Raw genomic sequence first — 17509 nt, 5'->3', positions numbered from 1 at the left:
AAAACACTGAATGAAATAGGCATAGAAGGAAAATACCTTAACATAATAAAGGCCATCTATGACAAACCCTCAGCTAATATCATAATTAACAGTGAAAATCTGAAGCACTTTGCTGTACGTTCAGGAACATGACAGAGCTGTCCCCTATCACCTCTGCTTTTCAACATAGTATTGGAAGTCCTTGCCAGAGCAATCAGGCAAGAGAAAGAAATAAAAGGCATCCAAATTGGGAATGAAGAAGTTAAATTGTCACTCTTTGCAGATGACATGTTATATATAGAAAACCCTAAGACTCCATCAAAAAGCTATTAGAAGCAATCAACGAATACCGTAAAGTTTCCGGCTACAAAATTGATATACAAAAGTCCATTGCATTCCTATATACTAACAATTAAATCTCAGAAACAGAAATTTTAAAAAATTGCTTTTGCAATTGCAGCAAAAAGAATAAAATACCTAGGAATAAACTTAACCAAGGATGTGAAAAACCTATATGCTGAAAACTACAAAACATTTTTAAAAGAAATTGAAGAAGACACAAAGAAATGGAAAGACATTCCGTGCTCATGGATTGGAAGAATCAACATAGTTAAAATGGCCATATTACCCAAAGCAATATACAGATTTAATGCAATCCCCATCAAAATCCCAATGGCATGTTTTTAAGAAATAAACAAAAAATCATCAGATTTGTTTGGAACCACAAAAGACCCCGAATTGCCAAAGCAATCTTAAAAAGAACAATGCGGAAAGTCTCATACTCCCTGACTTTAGCTTGTACTACAAAGGCAACAATAATCAAAACAGCATGGCATTGGCAGGAAAACAGACACACAGACCAATGGAATAGAATTGAGAACCCAGAAATAAAACCACTTAAATGTGGACCGATAATTTTTGACAAAGAAGCAAAAAGCATACTGTGGAGAAAAGACAGCCTCTTCAATAAATGGTGCTGGCAGAATTGGATAGCCACCTGCAAAAGAATGAAACTGGACTGCTATCTCTTACCATGTACCAAAATTGATTCAAAATGGATCAAAGACTTAAGCATAAGACCTGAAACAATAAACTGTATAGAAGAAAACATAGGTACTAAACTTATGGACCTTGGGTTCAAAGAGCATTTTATAAATTTGACTCCAAAGGTAAGGGAAGTAAAAGCTAAAATAAATGAATGGGACTATATGAAACTTAAAAGCTTCTGCACAGCAAAAGAAACCATTGACAAAATAAAGAGGCCACCAACTGAATGGGAGAAGATTTTTGCAAACAGTGCCTCCGATAAGGGGCTAATATCAAAAATATACAAGGAACTCATGAAACTCAACAACAGAAAAACAAACAACCCAATTGAAAAATCGGCAGAGGATCTGAAGAGACATTTCTCCAAAGAGGACATACAAATGGCAAATAGACATATGAAAAATGTTCAACATCACTAATCATCAGAGAAATGCAAATAAAAACCACAATGAGGTATCACCTCACCCCAGTAAGAATGGCTATCATGAACAAGACAAATAGTATCAAGTGTTGGAGAGGCTGTGGAGAAAAAGAAACCCTCATGCACTGTTGGTGGGAATGCAGACTGGTGCAGCCGCTATGGAAGGCAGTGTGGAGGTTCCTCAAAAAATTACGAATAGAATTACCATATGTCACAGCAATCCGTCTCCTGGGTATCTACCAAAAAAATCTGAAAACATTTATCCATAAAGACACGTGTGCTCCAATGTTCATCACAGCTTTATTTACTGTGGCCACGACATGGAAACAACCAAAATGTTCTTCAGTAGATGAATGGATAAAGAAGTTGTTGTATAGAAACACAATGGGATACTATTCGGTGGTAAGAAAAGATGATATAGGAACATTTGTGACAACATGGATGGATCTTGAGAGTGTAATGCTTAGCGAAATAAGTCAGACAGTAAAAGCAGAGAACCATATGATTTCACTGATATGCTGTATATAAACCAAAAACAACAAAAGAACACAACAAACAAACGAGAAACAAAAACTCATAGACACAGACAATAGTTTAGTGGTTATCAGAGGGTAAAGGGGGAGGGGGTGGTAGATGAGGGTAAGGGGGATCAAATATATGGTGATGGAAGGAGAACTGACTCTGGGTGGTGAACACAATAGGATATAGATGATGTAATACAGAATTGTACACCTAAAATCTATGTAACTTAACTAACAATTGTCACCCCCATAAACTTTAATTAAAAAAAGAAAAAAAGAAATATAGCATACCTTGGAGATACTGCTGGTTTTGTTCCAGACCTCTGCAGTAAAGCAATTACAGGCACACCTCGGAGATATTGCAGAGTCTGCTCCAGACCAAGTAGTAAAGTGAGTATCCCAAAATGTAATTTGTAATCAACCTGCTGGTAGAGTGACTTGCCATTAATTTGTAAAAAGCACAATATCTGTGATGCACAATAAAGCTAAGCACAATAACCTGAGGTATACCTGTAGAGGAAAGCATCAGACATACACACCTGGTACAAATTCCAAAGAGGAAGTATAATAGAAAAGTTAGGGACTCTTGCATGGTATGTCCTGTTGGGAACTCTAGAAGGTGACTAGAACACAGGATGGCCCCACATCAATGCAAGATGCTCCATCAAAATAACATTAGTGAGATGCATAAACAGGCAAGGAGTGGCTGGCGTAAGCACACCTTAACCTCCCTTGGCTGCTAGGTGATAAAGAAGGGATCTCAAAGTTACTGCAAGCCTATGGGAAAGAGCTGAGTTGAGGGCCTGTGGTGTTCTCATGGAACCACACCGGTGATGGACAACGTGACTCCCAGATGCTATGATCCCTACATTCTCCACGCACAAATATCAAGTCCAGATGGCAAAACAAAATGTCTCCCAGAACTGTGCTGCCCAATATGATAATCACTAGCCACATAGGTTATTTCAGCTATTACTTCTTGCCTATCTTATTCTAGGACAAGCTTTTAAGAGACGCAAAACTTTCTATCACTTTATTCATCTAAATAATTCTCAGTAATCCAGCCTAACTGTATGTTAATATTTAAATGTCTAAACATCATCATAATGTTATCAATTCATTTTTAGTCTCTGCATATATGAGCAATATTTTTTTGCATTCAAATTGGGCCTTATTGCTCATTAAAGGAATACAATTAAAATACCACTTAGAGCATGCCATAAAAAGAAGTTAGTTAACCATCACATTCCTTACCTCACCTGATTCCACTTGCTCAGGTAGTAAGTGCAAACCTCAGCCTCCTATCCATACCATTTTTATGTAACCCCAAGAAATTATTTTATAAACTCTCCAAATCAGGACTTCCAGTCAAGATGGCGGAATAGGTAAACACTGTGCTGGCTTCCTCTCACAACCGCAAATTTACAACTAAACTACAGAACAGCCACAGTGAGAATCTCTTGAAGTCTAGCTGAATAAAAGTCTTATAACTAAGGATATACAGAAGAAGCCACCTTAAGACTGGTAAGGGAGGCAGAGACACAGAACAGACTGGTCCCATACCCCCATGTGGTGATTAAAAATTGGAAGGGATATCGCTGCTACAGAGGTTCCCCCTAAGAACAAGGGGTCCCAGCCCCACACCAGGATCCTCAGCCCAGGATTCCAGTGCCTGAAAGGGAAGTCCCATAACCTCTGGTTGAGAAAACTAGCGGAGATGATGATTGAGTGAGACAGAGGACACCTGGACTCCAAGCACTCCACTTAAAGTGTCCCCACATGGATTTATTCATCAACAAACTCACTCACTCTGAGCTCCAGCACTAGGGCAATAGCTCGAAAGGTGCCAGGGACATATGGGAAGGAACTGTCTAGCTGTTGGGTGAGGTGTGGAGAGGCAGCTCTTTCCCACACAGAAATGCTGGCAGAAGCCATTGATACTTTGTTGAGCCCTCCACACCACCCAGCATTGGGACACCACATTGAAGTCTTGATCAACCTACATGACACTGTTCACCCTGCTCTGGTGTTCCCTGAGACCCTGTTCCACCTAACTTGTGGGCCTATCCAAGCCACTTCCAGTTGCTTTTCCATACACATGGCCTGTCTTGGCTCATGCTGCAAACTTTCCTAAACTCTCTCAAAGGTTCACAAACTGAAAACAAGCAGCATCTGGCCGCAGTGTGCCCTGTATCTCTGGCTAAGTGGCCCAAGCCCTGCATTAGTGGCAGCAGGCCTCATTTCACAGCTTAGCCCTCCCAGGCACCACAAAAACCAGCATAAGTGGTAAATATATTCAGATCACATTTTAGCTCATACTAAGTGGCCCCAGGCAGAGCACAGGCAGCAACTGAACTTCCCCTGTAACAAAGCCCCTCCCAAGAAGCCCCAGAATCAACACAACCAGTGGCCAGCTTCAGACCACATCAGAGCATCACCTTGCTGCATCCACAAAAGACACAAGCAAAGAGCAGAGTGCCCAGGCGTATGAGCCATGCTAAAGTGAATCCTATTCTGTAGGATCAGCCTCTTTACAAGAGCTTCTCCACTGTAGTCACAGCCAGTCCTCACAACCAATCTGCCTGAGGGTCAATCCCTCCCACTGACATGCAAACAGAAACCAAGGTTGAACTACAACAGGAGAGCACACACAACCCACACGAGGGACATACCCTGGAGCACCCGCCTCAGGTGACCAGGGAGACTGCACCACTGGGCCAGACAGAATACCTGCTACATAAGGCCATTTTACTTTACAGCTCTACCTAATACAAAGAAATAAACACAGGAAGCCAAAATGAGGAGACAAAAAAATCTGTCCCCAATGAAAGAACAGAACAAAGCTCCAGGAAAAGAACTAAACAAAGTGAAAACAAGTCTTCTACCAAATGTAAAATTCAAAACACTGATTATAAGGATGCTCAATGACTTAGGCGAAGAGTGAGAACTTTAACAAGAGATGGGAAATATAAAAATGGAGATAGAAAACAGAAATAAACCAGTCAGAAATGAAGAATAACTGATGTAAGGAATACATTAGAGGGAATCAACAGAAGATTATAGGAAGCAGAGGATCGTATCAGTGATTTGGACAATAAGGTACCAGAAAACACACAATCTGAACATGAAAAAGAAAGAAAAACTTAAAAAGTGAGGATAGTTTAAGGATCCTCTGAGACAACTTCAAGCAAAACAACATTCGCATTATAGGGGTACCAGAAGGAGAGACAGCAAGGAATTGAAAACTTATTTAAAGAAATAGTGATGGAAAACTTCCCTAATCTGACAAAGGAAATAGATTCACAAGCCCAGGGAGTGCAGAGAGTCCCAAAGAAGAGGAACCCAAAGCGGCCCACACCAAGACTGACCATAATTAAAATGCCAAAGGCTAAACACAAAGAAAGAAGCTCAAAGCCAGCAAGAGAAAAGCAGTTAGTTACCTACAAGTGAGCTCCCATAAGACTGTCAGCTGATTCTCAACAGAAACTTTGCAGGCCAAAAGGCATTGGCACAAAATATTCAAAGTCAGGAAAAGCAAGGACCTACAACCAAGATTACTCTACCCAGAAAAGTTATCATTTATTTATTTTTAAGATTTTTACTAAAATATACCTAACATACACTATTATATTAGTTGCAGGTTATTTCACATATCTATACCTAAAGAAGTAATCACTATGACAAGTCCAGCAACCATCTGACATTGTACCATGCTATCACAATATTATTGACTATATTCCCTATGATATACATTACATCCCCATGACTTGTTTTATTCCTGGAAATTTGGACAACTTATTGCCCTTCACCTTTCACCCTCCCCTTTTTAAATTTTTCAATTACAGTTGACATTCGACATTATTTTATGTTAATTTCAGGTATATAACATAGTGATTAGACATTTATATAATTTAAGAAGTGATCCCCCTGACTAGTATCCACCTGGTACTATACATAGTTATTACCGTATTATTGACTATGTTCTCTATGTTTTACTTTACATTCACATGACTATTTTGTAACTACCAATTTGTACTTCCTAACGCCTTTATTCTTCTCTTTCACCCTGCCCCTAACCACCCTCCTATCTATCATCCCAATAAATCTAATACCCATCTAACACCAGATAGTTACTGTGTTTCCCTGAAAATAAGACCTAGCCGGACAATCAGCTCTAACATGTCTTTTGGAACAAAAATTAATATAAGACTCAATGTTATATATAGGTCTTATTTTGGGGGAAACACAGTATTACAATATTATAGACTATATTCCTTATACTATACCCTCCATCCCCATGACTACTTTGTAACAACCAATTTGTATTTCTTAATCCCTTCCTCTTTTTTATCTGTCTTTTGATTTTAAATGATAGCTTTGCAGCTATGCAGAAGGAAATAAATTATTAAAAATTTAAAGGATTTATGCACCCCTATGCTTATTGCAGCACTATACACAATAGCCAAGACATGGAAACAACCAAAATGCCCATCAGTAGATGACTGGATTAAGAAACTGTGGCACATTTATACAATGGAGTATTACACAGCCATAAAGAAGAAGTAAATCTTACCATTTGCAACGACATCGATGGAACTAGAGAACATTATGTTAAGTGAAATAAGTCAGACAGAGAAAGACAAATACCATATGAGCTCACTTATATGTGGAATCTAAAGAAAAGAATAAATGAATGAACCAATGAGAAACAGTCTCAGAAACATAGAGGAAAAACTGGGGGTTGTTAGAGGGAGGGGTGGAGATAAGGTGGAAGGTGAGGGGATTAGAAAGCACAGTCGGTAACAACAAGATTGCCACGGGAAAACGAAAGTCAATTTGTGGAATGTAATCAATAATGTTGTAAAGATTTTGTAGGGTATCCAATGGACACTTGTCCCATTAGGGAGACAACCTCAGGGATGATGTAGATGCCTGATCACTGCCTTGTACACCTAAAGCTGAATTTGAACAACAATGAATGTCAACTATAATTATATATATATATATATGGTTACAAGAAGTGGAGTACAGCATTAGGAATAGACAGTGGAAATGTAATGGCTATGTGCAAGGTCAGAGGGGTAGTGGATGGGGAGACGGGGATTGTCACTGTGTGAGGGATATAAATGATAAATGTCTAACTATTACATTGTTTTGTGCTGAAACCAATTTTAAGAAAAGAAATAAACAAACAAACAAATTTAAAGGATACAAGAATAATAGAAGCAATGACATTATTTTAGATGGGTTTCCATAGTTAAATTCCTAACAAAAGTATATACATTATATATTCATGTTCATACCCTACCCACACTTAATTATAAACTCTTAGGAGAACAGTAACTAGGTGTTATTCAACTTTGAATCCCAGTACCTAATCTAGTACTCTTAACATAGCAAACAGTCAGGAAATAATAGAAAATTAACATATATCATATAAAATAATCTGTAGCTACTTAAGGACCACCAGCTGTGCCTCAGAATTGACTTTAACATAAAGAAACAGAATTGCCTTTTTTTTCCTGTCTGAAGGAAGCCTAAAAATCAAGCATTACATTAGTCACTGACAACAACAACAACAAAATTGATACCTGGGGAGAGAAAGGAAGAAATTAAGTAGATAACAAAATAGGTATATATATTTTTGCTGTGGGATACTTAGAGAAAAGAGAGAAACTGATGGAATCCTGTGAAAGCGTTCTAACTTGTCCTGGGATGCTTTTACAAAAGGCCACATGAATAGCACTATAGACAGGAATAGTGGAGAGAAGAGTGAAGACACTCAAGGAATTGACCACAAGATAGAAGAAAAACAATTCATGCATAAGGGTAGGATTGGGATGACTTATCTTGGAAAGAGTACATAGCCCATCTACATACAACTTCTCAATGGAAAAATAAATTACAATGTCAGAAATATGAAATGACTATCAAAGTATATAAAACCAACACTATAAGCTATAAAATGGGAGTCAGGTTTATTCAAAGACACGATAAAAATTGCACTTATTTTAATGAAAATTAAAAACATGGTCACTTTGTTAGCACTCAAGTGCCAATCAGTATCCACTATGCCTGTTCAGCTACTCACAGAAAAGTGTGTGTGTGTGTGTGCGCGCGCACGCGCATGCGTGTGTGTGCATATGCATGTGTATGCACACACCTACATGCCTCATGTGTGAGCAAAATCACTTTACACCGTTTTGGCTGTTTGATATTCTGGTCAGGATCAGGTGTAGTTTCTTTCTTGGTTTGTGTGATTATGCGAAAATTATGTCAATACAGAGCTTGTTATCATTTCTGGAAAAATTCCCACAAGATTACTCAGTGATTTACAAAGGATAAAATCTGCATAAAAAATATTCTGTCACCATCAAAAAACTTAATCTTCTGGTAAAGATTAAGAACAGATGTACTTCTCTAACTCTCAACCTCCAAAATTCCCAATGAAATGATAGTTAAAAAAAACAAAATTGACTAAAAAATTAAAAGAGCCGTAATAAAAGGGAAGAAAACTTTCACCAAGCAGAGATATTAATGATTTTTCTGGAAGATGGAAAGAGAAAGCCACAACCCAGCAATTCACAGCAAAGCCTGCTGTAGAGGTGGTCCCCAGTGCATCTAAGAAAGCCCAGAAGAGACCAAAAGCCAAGCCAGAAGGTAGAGAGGATGGCAGTGGAAAGAAGAGCAGAAATCTACATGATTTGTAAGTCTACCTACAGAATTACTACTCTCCTGTTATCCCTCTCTCAACCCAAAACATGATCCAGCCCTCCCTTGAGAGGTGCTGTGTTTACCTCCATTCACAAGCCATGACACATGCTCTAAAGAAGCTCTAAAGACTTTCTACCCTTGGGCCATCAGAATAAATCCCTTATCCTTTTGGAAATGGTTCCTGCAATATCCTGCAGGCTGTTCTTCTCTACCTAACACAAAGGGCACAGAGTCAGTACTTCCAAACTTAGCTACACCTTCTCCATGAGTGAGAATACACAATCAAGAAATCTCCGAGATTTTGGGAAAGATGCAGAAAAGCAAAAATCTAAGGCAAACAAATAGAATTGACCCAAAGATATTGATAATTCAGAAAAACAGAGAACTTAATTTTTATCCTAATTAAGATTCTAAGGATGGAAAACACTGTGTATAAGGTTAGAATAGGTTATTTCCATGTCTTAGCAGATAGAGAAAGACAAATACCATATGATCTCACTCACATGTGGAATCTAAAAACACAAACTCATAGATACAAAGAACAGATTGGTGGTTGCCAGAAATGGGGGTGGGGTGAACGGGGTTATGAGAGGAGCAAAATAAGTGAATGTAGTCAAAGTTACAAACTTTCAGCTTTAAAATAAATAAATCCTGGGAATATAATGTACAGCATGGTGACTATAGTTAATAATACTGTATTGTATATTTGTAAGTTGCCAAGAAGACTACATCTTAAAAGCTTTCATCACAAGAAAAAAATCTGTATTTGTGGTGATGGATTTTAGCTCGACTTATTGTGGTGATCATTTTGCAATATATAAATATCACATCATTATGTTGTATACCTGAAGCAAACGTAATGTTATACATCAATTATATCTTTTTTAAAAGATTAGAATAGGATTATATGCCAATGGAGCAGTCAGAGAATTTTAAAACATCCCTTGGAATGCTAAACTGTGTTTGCTGATTTTTTTTTTTTTAATCCTGTAGAAGAGCTAGAAGATAAAATTGAAACAATGGAAAGGGGAAAAATGAGCAAAAAGGAGACAGACCAGTGCTTCTCAAATGTTAATGTGCATACAAATCACCTGGAAGTCATGTTAAAATGCAAATTCTGATTCCACAGATGTGAGATTCTGCATTTCTAACAAGCTCCCAAATGATGTTGTTGGTCCACAGGTCACACTTTGAGTAGTAAAGATTTAGAAACACATGTGCTTATGAAATTTCTGAGCACTCAAAAACATGTTTTAATAATAAAAATAAAATTCAAAGAGTAGAGTCCAGTATCAGTCTCAAAGCATCATTTGAAAGAGTTAAAAGAATTCAAAGTGGCCCCATCTCCTGAGCAAGGCTGAGTCCTCTCAAATTGCTCTCCCTCCAGACAGACTTTGTTCTTCTTCAGCTTGTTTACTCCTCAGACCAAATCAGAGAATCACAATTAACTCAGTGCTTTGTCTTGCTTAGGAGGACAAAGCTTAATAATGACAGAATTAAGACTACGTGATGGTAATCTGTACCAAAGTACCTCTAATGTATTGTAAAATATAATCAGGAATATTCAGTTTCTTAACCTACATATTTTATTGTTGTTGTTGTTGTTTTTATAAAGTTTATTGGGGTGACAATTGTTAGTAAAGTTACATAGATTTCAGGTGTACAATTCTGTAATACATCATCTATAAATCCCATTGTGTGTTCACATTAACCTACACATTTTGAATGTGAATAGCAATATTCTCATACTGTCTCTCCTTTCCTTACTCCCAAGGTAATGAAATCACACACAAAATTTTAAAGTCTTTTAAACAGAAGACTGTTCATGAAGCTACATAGTTTGAATTTATAGATTTTAAACTACATTGTTTGCATTATTTGCTGTTTTTAAAGAACTTCTGAAGATTAAAGTAATATTACATGATACTTCAATATTCAGGTAGCTGGTGAATCAAGAGGCTTGCTAACTTTGTCTTGCAACTTTGAATTTTATTATTTAAAACGTCTTTATTACATATTAATTGATTCAGAGATTTGAATTCATCTTTTGTTTAAAAGCTCTTTATCACATACTAATTGTTAAACAAAATCTTTCTAAAGAGTTTCAAACTAAACTGTTGACCATTTCCTTTGTCCCCTAAAGTAGAAGCAATGTAATACTTTCATAATTATCATTGAGGGAAACAATGAGTATTTATAAAACTATTTGAAAAAGAATGGAGTATTTATGCCAAAAAACCATCTCTATGTAGTTCCAAGTTTTTTTTAAAAAAAAAAATGCCTTCTTCTTAGAGGAATACATAAACTCTGATCCTCAAAAAAAGTATTTAAAAAAATAAAGTATAAAAATAATATTTATCAGAAGACTACTATAATATTTAGAAATATTTAAACATAATTATAGCAGTTTATACATTATAAAACTAAATTTAAAGTGACAATTAACTTTAAATTCAAAGGAAAATTAACAGCAAAGTGAAAAGAAATTTCGAATTTTCTAAATGGAATGAACTACTATATGAGGGAATGGCCCAAAATGTGCAAAGTTTTAAAGACTTGACATAAAATTTTCCTAGAATTTTTATTTTAGTGGAAAGAGTGCAAAGTTCAAATTTCTCTATGATCGCATCGATTTATCTGTCTTAGCTATTTATTTATTCAGTATGTTACTAAAATAATACCCTTCTGTTAACTATATTGCTGTTAACTATCTCGTCACTCAGTACAGCAAGTGCAGAAGGTTCCTTGTCTATTCTAAAACCAAAGGGAACCACAGTGGCTTGATAGCCCATGAAGGATTAAGTAGTACTGTTGATATTTTTATCAGCTGAGGAATAGATAATGCTCTATACATTTATTCTTACCTATTAGAATGTTCTTTTATGAATGTGAATCATATTTCACATTCCAAATTTTTTATTTATTTTTTATTAGTTCTGATGTACAAAACAATGTAATAGTTTATACCCCTCACAAAGTGATAACCCTCCTCACCCAATCTACTACCCCTCTGATGTCGTATATAACTGTTACAATTCCACTGACTGTATTCCCTATGCCAAACTTTAATTTATATTTCCTAGAGCTTTCTGCTGCAGTTATACTTGGACATTGTAACACACATCTTCATTGGCCTACCTATATCCTTTTGCTCTTCCTACTCAGGCACACATTCACTCAATTTCCAACTGAGGACATTTTTTTTTTTTTTAATTAAATTTATTGGGGTGACAATTGTTAGTAAAATTACATAGATTTCAGGTGTACAATTCTGTATTACATCATCTATAAATCCCATTGTGTGTTCATCACCCAGAGTCAGTTCTCCTTCCATCACCATATATTTGATCCCCTCACCCTCATCTCCCACCCCCCACCCCCCACCCCTTACCCTCTGGCAACCACCAAACCATTGTCTGACAACCTTCTCTGGATATCGAAGTTCACTTTGCCCACCCTCTGCAGCAGGCCAGAAGTGTTGGGAAAGTAATGATCCTCTGGCCCTACAAACTCTCAGCCAATGACTGAGGGAAGTTGGTGTATCTCCACCAGTGAGAATGTTGGGACATTTTTTTTCCTGCGAGCACAGCCACTAGGAGCTTTCCGTCCCCCTCCTCCTTATTGGAGCAGTTTCCCTGCGAGCACAGTAGTTAGAGGCTTTCCCGTCAAAACAGTATTGAGCGATCACAGCTGTTAGGGATGGACCTCCCCGGCACCCCGGCAAGATTTAACCAATCCCTAGCACTGCAATAGCCATAGCGCGAATCCCCCCAAACCCGGAGGCCTAACCCTATAAAACAAAGCGCCTGACCCCAGTAAGTGCTCAGTCTTTGGGAACAATCCCGCTGAGCCTGTCACCATAATAAAGCTGTGTTCTCCCTGATCGCTGTGTGCTGCTTGAGTCTCTCGGTCCTCGACGCTTTTCCACAACAAGAAAACCCAGAAGCATGTGCCTACACCAGCCACAGTTTCCACAGTGAGGTTAAGTCCAGTTACCCACAGTAGTAACTGACTTGATTACATATACTTTATTGGCTTTATTCCCTTCCCTGTCTCAGTTACCCCCATCCCCTACCAGTATTTCCTTTATTTCCCAAATAAATCATTTGCTCATAAATCTGTCTTGGCATGTGTTTCTGATGGTATCCAACCAAGAAAATGGGTATCAGAAGTGGTCCCAGGAAACAGATTCTCAGCATGGGATTCCAGAATTGGATAATTTGTCTGCCAAAGGTAACAATAACCCCATTTTTGGGGCTAAGCAGAGTGGTAATAACCTTTGGTATGTTGTAACATCACATTTACTAAGACTCTGACTTGTGTTTAATAGGTAAGAACAAAGACCAGATCCTTTTCAAAAAGAACCAAAAAGTATATAGAAGACATATAAAATAATAAAGTATAGATTTCCAGTCAAAATGGCATAGTAGGTAAACGCTGTGCTTATCTTCTCTCATGACATCAAAATTACAACTAAACTACAAAACAACCACCATTGAGAATTGCCTAAAAATCTTGCTGAACCGAAGTCTTACAACTAAGGACATACGGAAGACATCTCAAGACTGGTAGGAGGCACAAAGATGGGGTACGGGCTGGTCCCACACCCATGTGTGATCATTAAAAATTGGCAGGGATAGCTCAGCTGCAGAGGTCTCTCTGAAGGAGCAAGGAGTCCCAGCCCATGGTTCCAGTGCCAGGGAGAGAAGTCCCCATAATTTCTGGCTGTGAAAACCAGCAGAGATTGTGTCTAAGTGAGACAGAAGGTGGCTGGAATCCCAGGCACTCCTCTTAAAGGAACCAAGCATGAATTTACCAATGGAATCACTTGTTCTAAGCTACAGCGCTGGGGCAAGAGCTGGAAAGGTGGCAGGGACATATGGTGGGGAACTGAGTTGTCTGGCTTGACACGGGGGCTGGAGAGGCAGCATTCTCCTGGACAGAGGAGGTGGCGGGGGCATTGTCTCTTTGTTAAGTCCTCCCACATCCCTACGTGCAGATGTAGGCAGCCACTATATCTGAGTCTCCATCTAGTTGGCTAATGGCATTCATTCACCACATCCTGGTGTTTTGAGACTCCTTTCACCCAACTTTCCAGCACATCCAAGCCACTTCCTGTGGCTTTTTCATACAAACTGCATGCCTTGGCTCATGCTACAGACTTTCCTAGGGTCTCTCAAAGGTTCACAGAACCCAGACGAGCAGCAACTGACTTGAGTATGTCCTGTACCTCTGGCTGAGCAGCCCTAACTAAGCCTGGCATTGGGGGCAGCTGGTCTTGGTTTTTGGCTTCATCTCTTAAGACACTTCCAAGCACAGACTGGGAGGTAGCCATCTGCGGATTCTTTGTGGCTCCTGCCAGATGGCCCTGAGTAGGACACAGGCTGTGCCTGAACTTGACCTGTAGCAGGTTCCCCCCCAGGTGACCCTGGGGCTGGAGCCCCCAGCATCCAGTTTCAAAATGAGCTGGAGCATGACGCAGTTGCCTCCAAGGACAACACACCCAAGGGGCAGCATGGGCAGGCACCAGAGCCCTGCTGAAGCAGACGTTGTTCTGTAGGGTTAGCCTCTGCACCACAACTCCTCCACAATAGCCACAGCCAGTCTTCACAACCAATAAGCCCAAGGGTCAGTCTCTCCCATTGACATGCAAACAGCAACCAAGGCTCAACTACAAGAGGAGGGCACACACAACCCACACAAGAGAGACATCTGGAATGAGTGGCTCAGGTAACCAGGAAAACTGAGCCACTGAGCCCCACAGCACATCTACTACATAAGGCCACTCTAAAGACCAGAAGACACAGCAGCCCTACCTAATACATAGAAACAAACACAGGGAGGCAGCCAAAATGTGTGAACAAAGAAACAAGTCCCAAATAAAAGAACAGAACAAAGCTCCATAAAAAGAACTAAACAAAATGGAGACAAGTAATTTACCACATGCAGAGTTCCAAACACTGGTTATAAGGATGCTCAATGATCTCAGGGAGAACTTCAACAAAGAGATAGAAAACATAGAAATGGAGATAGAAATCATTAAGAGCCAGTCAGAAATAAAGAATACAGTAATGGAAATGAAGAATACATTACAGGACAACAACAGTAGGTTAGAAGAAGCAGAAGATCAAAGCAGTGATTTAGAAGATAAGGCAGCAGAAAACACCCAATCAAAACAGCAAAAAGAAAAAAGAATCCGAAAAATTGAGAGTTTAAGGGGCCTCTTGGACCACATCAAGTGTAGCAACAGTCGCATCATAGGGGTACCAGAAGGAGAAGGGAGAGAGCATGGAATTGAAAAACTATTTAAAGAAATAATGACAGAAAACTTCCCTAACCTGGTGAAGGAAATAGGCATACAAGCCCAGGAAGTGTAAAAAGTCCCCCAAAAATGAACCCAAAGAGGCCCACACCAAGACACATCATAATCAAAATTCCAAAGGTTAAAGACAAAGAGAGAATCTCAAAGCCAGCAAGAGAAAAGCAATTAGTTACCTACAAGGAAGCTCCCTTAAGACTGTCAGCTGATTTCTCAACAGAAACTTTGCAGGACGGAAGGGATTGGCAGGAAATATTCGAAGTGAAGAAAAGTAAGGACCTACAAGAAAGATTACCCAGCAAAACTATCCCTGAGAATCAAAGGACAGATAAAGAGCTCCCCAGACAAAAATACATGCTAAAGGAGTCCATCACCACTAAATAAGTATTACAATGAATCTTAGAGGGACTTCTTTAAGATGGAAAAAAAAAATCAAAACTATGAATAAAATGGCAATAACAACATACATATCAACAATTACTTTCAATGGAAATAGATTAAATGCTCCAATCAAAAGATAGGGGAGCTGAATAGATAAGAAAACAAGACCCTTACATGTGCTGCTTACAAAAAACTCACTTCAGATTTTGTGAAGACAGACACATACTCCAAGTAAAGGAATAGAAAAAGATACTTCATGAAAACAGAAAGAAAAAAACAAACAAAAAAGCTGGCGTTGTAACACATACCAGACAAAATAGACTTTAAAACAAAGACTATAACAAGAGACAAAGAAGGACCTAGTAATCCCACTTCTGGGTATTTATCCAAACAAACCCAAAATGCTACTTCAAGGGGACGTGCTCATCCATGCGATCATTGCAACATTATTTACAATAGCCAAGACATGAAGGCAACCTGCGTGTCCCTGAAGGATGAATGGATAAGGAAGAGGTGATGCATATACAATGGAATATGACTCAGCCATAAAAAAACAACAAAATCTTAAACAAACAAAAAATAAAATAAAATCTTGCCATCTGCGACAACATGGATGGACCTAGAGAGTATTGTGCTGAGTGTAGTAAGTCAGACAGCGAAAGACAAATGTCATATGATTTCACTTATACATGGATTCTAAAGAACAAAATAAACAAACAAACAAAATAGAAACAAACTCATAGATACAGAGAACATTTTGATGGTTGGCATATGGGAGGGGGTTGGGGTAGGTGAAAAGGGGAAGGGATTAAGAAGTACAAATTGGTTGCTACAAATTAGTCATGGGGATGTAGGGTATAGCATAAGGAATATAGTCAATAATAATAAGGTAATAACTATGTATGGTGTGAAATGGATACTAGATCTGTCAAGGTGATAAATGGGAGAGGGATTGGGGGAAGTGTGAAAAAGATGAAGGGATTAAGAAATACAAATTGGTAGTTATAAACATCTCTTGGCAGAGAGATGTAAAGTATAGGGAATATAATCAATAATATGGTAATAACTATGGGGCACTAGACTAGTAATAACAGGTGGGCACTAGACTAGTCAAGGGGATCACTTCCTAAATTATACAAATGTCTAACCACTATGCTACACACCTGAAACTAATACAAAATAATATTGAGTGTCAATTAACTGAAAAATTAAAAAGCGGGGAAAAGATAAAGAAGAATAAGAGGTTCAAATTTACAGATGTAAAACAAATAAGTTTTGGGGATGTAACGTACAGCATAGGAAATATACTCAATAATATGGTGATAGGGGGATACAGTGTCAGATGGTTGCTGGACTTGTCAAGCTGATCACTTCTTTAGCATAGGCAAAATATGCATAATCAGCAATGTGGTAATAACTCTGTATAGTGCCAGATGGGTACTGTTGAATAACTATGATGTACACTTGAAACTAATATAATAGTGTATGTTAGCTGTATTTTAATAAAAAACATTAAAAATAAAGGATACGTAACAAAAATTGTAAAAGATAATTACTGCATCTTGCTTAACTATCACTAAGAAAAAGGCACAGCACTTAGTCGATCTCTTTGAATTTTTGAAACTACATGCCATACTGAGCAAGATTGTTTCAAATTATTTATTGGGTAATGAGGGATGCTGCCAGTTCTGAATGAACCCAAAGCAGCAGTTGGCTCTGCAGAAGGTTCAAATTATGATATAAGCAGCCTTACCACTTAGACTACATGACCCAGCAGATCCAAAGATACCCATGACCCATAAGGAAGCTCTATGCATTCCTGGGCCACCCCCAATAGAATAAACACAGTGCAGACCCTCTGGTTTGGGAGCAAGCCTATGCTGTCCGCAAAAGAAAACTGTTCCCTTTCAGCAAGGCAGTTCCCGACACAATACTGAGCCCTAGTAGAGACCGAGTGCCTCAGTAGGATACATCAAGCGACTATGCAGTTGGAGATGCTCATGATGATCTGGGTATTGTCAGCCACCAAGTGATAAGGCCACAATGACACAGCAGCAACTGATCACAAGGCTGCTTTCAGGATAAGACCTCAGCAGGCCTGAAAGCTACAAGTTACTCACTCAAACA

This window comes from Rhinolophus sinicus, chromosome 3 (genome assembly GCF_057876585.1).
Source record: "Rhinolophus sinicus isolate RSI-liver-muscle chromosome 3, RSI-T2T, whole genome shotgun sequence".
Lineage (NCBI taxonomy): Eukaryota > Metazoa > Chordata > Mammalia > Chiroptera > Rhinolophidae > Rhinolophus > Rhinolophus sinicus.
This window is presented reverse-complemented; position numbering follows the sequence as displayed.